Source organism: Coregonus lavaretus (assembly GCF_964263955.1).
Source record: "Coregonus lavaretus genome assembly, chromosome: 1".
Taxonomy (NCBI): Eukaryota; Metazoa; Chordata; class Actinopteri; order Salmoniformes; family Salmonidae; genus Coregonus; species Coregonus lavaretus.
In genome coordinates, this window is record NC_139988.1 from 42,715,612 (window position 1) to 42,724,118 (window position 8,507).

The window sequence follows — 8,507 nt, forward strand, 5'->3', positions numbered from 1 at the left end:
TTTATCGGATCATCAAGAACTTCAAGGAGAGAGGTTCAATTGTTGTGAAGAAGGCGTCAGGGCGCCCAAGAAAGTCCAGCAAGCGCCAGGACCGTCTCCTAAAGTTGATTCAGCTGCGGGATTGGGGCAACACCAGCGCGGAGCTTGCTCAGGAATGGCATCAGGCAGGTGTTAGTGCATCTGCATGCACAGTGAAGCGAAGACTTTTGGAGGAGGGCCTGGTGTCAAGAAGGGCAGCAAAGAAGCCACTTCTCTCCAGGAAAAACATCAGGGACAGACTGATATTCTGCAAAAGGTACAGGGATTGGACTGCTGAGGACTTGGGTAAAGTCATTTTCTCTGATGAATCCCCTTTCCGATTGTTTGGGGCATCCGGAAAACACCTTGTCCGGAGAAGACAAGGTGAGCGCTACCATCAGTCCTGTGTCATGCCAACAGTAAAGCATCCTGAGACCATTCATGTGTGGGGTTGCTTCTCAGCCAAGGGAGTGGGCTGACTCACATTTTTGGCTAAGAACACAGCCATGAATAAAGAATGGTACCAACACATCCTCCGAGAGCAACTTCTCCCAACCATCCAAGAACAGTTTGGTGATGACCAATGCCTTTTCCAGCATGATGGAGAACCTTGCCATAAGGCAAAAGTGATACCTAAGTGGCTCTGGGAACAAAACATCGACATTTTGGGTCCATGGCCAGGAAACTCCCCAGACCTTAATCCCATTGAGAACTTGTGGTCGATCGTCAAGAGGCGGGTGGACAAACAAAACCCCACAAATTCTGACAAACTCCAAGCATTGATTATGCAAGAATTGGCTGCCATCAGTCAGGATGTGGCCCAGAAGTTAATTGACAGCATGCCAGGGCAGATTGCAGAGGTCTTGAAAAATAAGGGTCAACACTGCAAATATTGACTCTTTGCATAAACTTAATGTAATTGTCAGTAAAAGCCTTTGACACTTATGGAATGCTTGTAATTATACTTCAGTATACCATAGTAACATCTGACAAAAATATCTCATAACACTGAAGCAGCAAACTTTGTGAAGACCAATACTTGTCATTCTCAAAACTTTTGACCACGACTGTATATTTGATGTTTATAATTTTTTAGACAGGATTTGGTTCAGATTTTGGTGGTGTTATAGAAGAAATGGTGCCCTTCAATTGAAATGTCTCCTCTTTGGAGATGATAATTTTGACCCAGACATACTTAGCATAAGTTTCTCCCCCAGAGCTATTGACAAGACATTACATAGCTAATTTTATACAGTTTTCCTTTTTGGACATGGGCATACTTTTGAGTAAGGCACAGTGAATGTGTTCTGTTAGAATAAAGTACACATGTTTTAGATTAAACCTAGGAAGTTCTATTATCTCTAAATAATGCTTTTTCTCATGACACTCAATGCACTTCACATCTGGTTCCTTATTTCTCTGTATGTTAAAGAGAAGCAGATGGTAGAGGTGTCACGATCGTTGAGAGACGGGTCAGACTAAGGTGCAGCGTGGTATGCGTACATATTTATTAATGAAGATAAACACTCGACAAAACAACAAACGCAACGAAACGTGAAGTCCTATGGGCTATACTCACAACAAGCCAAACCAGAACACAAACAAGATCCCACAACTAAGGTACGCAACCAGGCTACTTAAGTATGATCCCCAATCAGAGACAACGAGCGACAGCTGCCTCTGATTGGGAATCACACCCGGCCAAACATAGAAATACAAATACTAGACTCCAACATAGAAATACAATAACATAGATCTCAAACTGAACTCACACCCTGACCCAACCAACAACAGTTCTCTAGGTCAGGGCGTGACAAGAGGTGAGGATTTGGAACCTGAAAGTGAAATAAATTTACAGAAGGTTATCTATGGCAGTGTGTATTTTTTGATATGTTTGCCACCAGAAATGTGGGAAAGGAACAATGATTCACACTTTAAGAATACATCTGTAATACATGTATGTGGGAATAAATGTTATCACAACTGTATTTGACTGTAGCAATTAGGCCACATCACTTGGAAAGACCCCCTTTGGAAATGAAATGTGTCAATCTCAGGTGGTAGTCAAGTGGGAAATAATGTTGTTAATTGTTTGCTGCAGAGGTGTCATGCCCATAGGGGGCACAGGGGCACATGCCCCCTCAGATTTGTCCTGTTTTAATGTTTGTGTTGTTATTGTTTCTCTCTAATACTACTAGCCACCTAGCAATTTGGCTTTACCTAGCCCAGACAGGTTCCCAATCTCCCAACCTCATAACTAGCTACCAATAAGCCATTTCAGGCTATCAATCAAGTTAGAGTAGCTAGCTTGTCTAACTGTCTTAGCTGGCATGCCTGCTGAAAAGGTTGGTAAACTTTAGAAAAGCAAGCAATAACTAAATGTACTGAATAAGACTCACATTCCTTTCAATCCTTTACCGAGATTTTAGCAGAGATGCAGAGAAGCATATTTAGTTTATTTAAAATAAGAACCACCAGTCAGGAGGATACAGACAGCTCAAGAGGTGTGCTTAGATATGCTGAAAAATATACATTTTTGACATAGAATTAAGCACAATGATTATGGCTCTAGATTGCAGGAAAAAGCTGTTTCAGGTTTTTGAAAAAAGCAAAATTCTCCAACCTAGGCCCCCCTCCGGACCACCCCTTAGCCATCCTCACGTATTTTGTGCCCCCTCAGATTTTGGGGTGCATCACGCCCTTGGTTTTCTGTATTTGAGTTCTGATTATTTTCACTGTTGTATTGATCATATACTGTGAACCATTTATGAGCCCGGTGTGAGTAGGAGCAGGACACTGACACATACTTTCCCATGGAAAGGGGGAAACGGTATGTTAGCACTATTAGTTGATACGTTAAGGACTACTGTTTGATGTGATTACTACTGTTTGATGTGATTAAGAACTGATGATCCTTTGATTTCTGTCATTCCTTTATTATGGTTTTATAACTATGTAACAGCTGATGTTTATAACTTTGTAGCAGGTGATGAGGGTCACTACCTTATTTGGATTTTCCTCCAAGTTTCTACAACCATTTGTTGATTATAGAACAGCGGTGTTATCAGGTTAAGATAAAAGGGCCTGCTTAGAGAAGGCTAGTTAGGCATTTTCTCTGATTCTGTGCTAGATGCTTTCTCCCTGTTGCAACTTGTAAACCATAATTTACCAAATTCGGATACATTTAGGTGTTACACCCTTAAAACTGAAACAGTGGCTGATCAACCATCCAGGTAATCAAACAAAATATTTTGAAACCATTGTGGAACATTCCAAATCCTTCTGGCTTGTGAACAAAACCCTGCAGCACTGAATGTACAATATATAGGATTTCAACCTGCAACCCAGTCATTGATGACAGCTGGGCGGGAGGATGTACTGTGGTGGGCTATAGTTCTCACTTGGACTGGACATAAATAATAATAATAATAATAATATGCCATTTAGCAGACGCTTTTATCCAAAGCGACTTACAGTCATGCGTGCATACATTTTTGTGTATGGGTGGTCCCGGGGATCGAACCCACTACCTTGGCGTTACAAGCACCGTGCTCTACCAGTTGAGCTACAGAGGACCACGACATGATGTATACATTTTGATGTACTGTTCCCCTGTTGGAAGTCCTACAAAATACTGAGGGTACAGTTAGCAGATATAAATGGAGTTACCTGGGAAATAGCAGATTAAATAATCAGATCCACCTATAATGCAAACTGGAAATCCTATTTTTATAGACTGGGCCTGCAGTACCAAAAAGACAGACATTATGTCCAGTCAAAGGTTTCTCAGTGGATTATGCTTGTCTATCCCCTACTCTTGCGATTAAGTTTTTGGGCCAACCTGGATTTTGCCACAAATCCAATATGGCGGCTAAAATCCAATGTGGCTGCCGCAATACCATTGAATAGACACCGAACCGAAGCCTGCCTCGGAGACAAGCGTAACACATTGTATGCTCCAGTGTTTCTACTGCACTCATTTAACTGTGGCGCTGCGCCACAGCAAAATCATTGCTGCCATACCAAAAAAATAAAATCTGTAAAGGTGCACTTTGAAGATGCTGGAACAGTCCACATTTACTTTTGCAAACAAAACGAGTAATGAATAGAAAAATCCGACAACCCCATAGTAGAATAGTTTATATATTTACCTAGTAGGCTTGTTGTTGTGTGTTCTATGCGCAGTGGTGTAAAGTAAGTACTACTTAAGTAGTTTTTGGGGGTATCTGTACTTTACTATTTATATTTTTGACAACTTTTACTTTTACTCCACTACATTTCTAAAGAAAATATGTACTTTTTACTCCCATACATTTTTCATGACACCCAAAAGTACCTGTTACATTTTGAATCAATATAACACGTTGTCATCACTACTGCCTCTGATCTGGCGGAGTGTGCCCCCTGGCAGTCCGTAAATAAAAATAAATAAAATTGTGTCGTCTGGTTTGTTTAATACAAGAAATTTGATGTATAGCGTTTACTTTAAGTATGACAATTGAGTACTTTTTTCATCACTGTACTTAAGTACATTTAAAACCAGATACTTTTACTCGAGTCACTTTTACTTGAGTAATTTTCTGTTAAGGTTTCTTTACTATTACTCAAGGATGACAACTGAGTACTTTTTCCACCACTGTCGATGCTAGAGAAATATTCCTCTCAAGGCGCATTCAAGTTATGAGTGCCATAGGGAGGGAAACCTGCATTCAGACAAGCAGTCACTGCACAACAGTTCTTGCAATCGCGGGAAAACAGCAGTTAAATGGCCTTCGTTAAAAAAGGCGGTTTTCCAGCTTTCCATTTCCACTTTATTTATTTTTCTCAACTTCTAAATATGCGCGAACTGCACCATTTTAAACCCAGCGTTTTTAGCAGCATCATGGTTAAGCATGTTACTGCTCCGCAATTCGAGTGAAAATTTGCCGGACTCCTAACTAGTTAAAATATTACATTTGGGATCTAGCTAATGATTAGCCCAATGGGGTACATGCAGATAGACAACCCCATGCTTAAGCCTATTTATTTATAACAACTATGCTGCATCAGTTGGGCTACAGGTGAAAATGCTTATTGATAATAGCATACCTGGTAATATGGACCATGACCAGCATTGTATTGTATGCATGCAGAAAGTGTCTTGTTCAGTCTGAAAAATGTATGCACTCACTAACTGTAAATGACTAAATGACTAAAATGTAAATGTAAATGACCATCCTATGGATAGGCTATATGCATGGTCCAAAATGTAAAAAATAATTTTACCAAATAATTTTACCAATATGTTATTGTGCTCATTTCTGGAGGTGGAAATTATATTTTAGATGGTGTCAGCATCATTTTATTTTCATTCATTTTGGAGTAAAATGTCCTTTTAAAAAGTCACCAGTACTGAGCTTCTCAGTCCTTCTACATAGAAATGATCTGGGGGGTCCCCGGATCCCCTTCACCCTAAGAAATTTGGCATGCCACCCCGGGTCCTCTCCAAATACTACCGCTACACCATCAAGAGCGTCCTGACCAGTTGCATCACGGTCTGGTACAGAAATTGTTCCATCCACGAAGGCGAGGCCCTCCAGCAGGTGGTAAAAATGGCCCTGTACATCACTGGGGCCGTGTTCCCACCCATCCAGGACATCTACTTGAAACGGTCCCCGAGGAAGTCCCGTAGCATCATCAAGGACACCACACACTCAAATGTTTATTCTACTCTACTGAGCCATTTACTTTATGTTCGTATTCTTAACTTTTATTATTTCTAATTGTTCTTGCATTGTCGAAAAGGAAACTGCAACTAAGCATTTCGTTGGACGGCATGAGGTCCTCTGTAGCTCAATTGGTAGAGCATGAAACTTGTAACGCCAGGATAGTGGGTTCGATCCCCGGGACCACCCATACGTAAAAATTTATGCATGCATGACTGTAAGTCGCTTTGGATAAAAGCGTCTGCTAAATGGCATATTATATTATTATATTATGTACCGTATCCTGTACATAATGGCATATTATATTATATTATTATGTAGCTAGTTAGCTAGCCAGCTAACTAGCTACTTGCTATTAGCCACAGTTAGCGGTATTTCACCCAGAACATTGGATTTTTTTTTTCTGCGGGATTAATTTAATCACTGGACATTAATCACCGGATATTCGGCCAGTCTGCACAGCGCGTTATCGACCCAGAACATATCAGTTTTTCTGCCGGAATCACTGAATCACTGGACCTTTAACTCCGGATTCATCGCTACCAGCTAGCTGCAACAAAATGGACGCTGTGGTCTGGCTAATCATCCTGAGCTAGGCCCATCTCCCGGCTATCTACCTCTCTGTCAACCGGACGGGACCACCTAGTGTTGACACGGAGCCCCGCCGATCCTACACGACTGGTCTGCCGACGAAATCGTCTGATGTGGTTACGACGTCGACCACGAAGATTCCATCTGCTAGCCCCGGCCCGCTAGCACACGCTAGCAGTGGCCTCTTACTCGCTAGTGCTTTAGCAGCCTCCGAACTATCCTATTGCTGTTCACCGGACCTTATGATAACTCAGCTATACAGCTGATGTCTGCTGGACTGTTCCTTTTTACGGTACTACATCCTGTTTATGTTTAGCCTCAGCCCAAACATGGTTAGCTTATTGTTGTTTCGGTTATTTCTAATTGTACTATTTCACTGTAGATCCCCCCCCAGCCCAGCTAAACCTGCCTTAGATAGCTCCTTTGTCCCACCCCCCATACACGCGGAGACCGACTCAATTGATGCCTCCAGTGATGCTATCTCTTTCATTGTTACCCAACGCTTAGGTTTACCTCCACTTTACTCATATCCTTCCATATCCTTGTCTGTACATAATGCCCTGAATCTTTTCTACAACACCCGGAAATCTGCCCCCTTTATTCTATGTACCCAACACACTAGAAGACCAGTTCTTAAAGCCTTTAGCCGTATCCTTATTCTAGTCCTCCTCTGTTCCTCTGGTGATGTAGAGGCTAACCCAGGCCCTGCAGCCCTCAGTATCACTCCTACTCCCCAGGCGCTATCATTTGCTGACTTCTGTAATCGCAAAAGTCTTGGTTTCTTGCACGTAAATATCAGAAGTCTACTTCCTAAGTTTGAGTTATTCACTGCGTTAGCACACTCCGCCAACCCTGATGTTCTAGCAGTGTCTGAATCCTGGCTCAGGAAGGCCACCAAAAATTCTGAAATTTCCATCCCCAACTATAACATTTTCCGTCTAGATAGAACTGCCAAAGGGGGTGGAGTTGCAATCTACTGTAGAGATAGCCTGCAGAGCTCTATCATACTATCCAGGTCTGTGCCCAAACAGTTTGAGCTTATACTTCTAAAAATCCACTTTTCCAGAAATAAGTCTCTCACTGTTGCCGCTTGCTACAGACCCCCCTCAGCCCCCAGCTGTGCCCTGGACACCATATGTGAATTGATTGCCCCCCATTTATCCTCAGAGTTTGTACTGCTTGGTGACCTAAATTGGGATATGCTTAATACCCCGGCCATCCTACAATCCAAACTAGATGCCCTCAACCTCACGCAAATTATCAACGAACCTACCAGGTACAACCCTAAATCCGTAAACATGGGTACCCTCATAGATATCATCCTGACTAACATACCCTCTAAATACACCTCAGCTGTCTTCAACCAGGATCTCAGCGATCACTGCCTTATTGCCTGCGTCCGTAACGGGTCCGCGGTCAAACGACCACCCCTCATCACTGTCAAACGCTCCCTAAAACACTTTAGCGAGCAGGCCTTCCTAATTGACCTGGCCCAGGTATCCTGGATGGATATAGATCTCATTCCGTCAGTAGAGGATGCCTGGTTGTTCCTTAAAAGTAATTTCCTCTCAATCTTAAATAAACATGCCCCATTCAAAAAATACAGAACTAAGAACCGATATAGCCCCTGGTTCTCCTCAGACTTGACTTCCCTTGACCAGCACAAAAACATCCTGTGGCGTACTGCATTAGCATCAAATAGCCCAACTTTTCAGGGAAGTTAGGAACCAATATACACAAGCAGTCAGGAAAGCAAAGGCTAACTTTTTCAAACAGAAATTTGCATCCTGTAGCACTAACTCCAAAAAGTTTTGGGACACTGTAAAGTCCATGGAGAATAAGAGCACTTCCTCCCAGTTGCCCACTGCACTGAGGCTAGGAAACACTATCACCACCGATAAATCTACAATAATCGAGAATTTCAACAAGCATTTTGCTACAGCTGGCCATGCTTTCCATCTGGCTACCACTACCCCGGCCACCAACTCTGCACCCTCCGCTGCAACTTGCCCATGCCCCCCCCCCCCGCTTCTCCTTCACACAAATTCAGACAGCTGATGTTTTGAAAGCGCTGCAAAATCTGGACCCCTACAAATCAGCTGGGCTAGACAATCTGGACCCTTTCTTTCTAAAACTAGCCGCCGAAATTGTCGCAACCCCTATTACTAGTCTGTTCAACCTCTCTTTCATAAC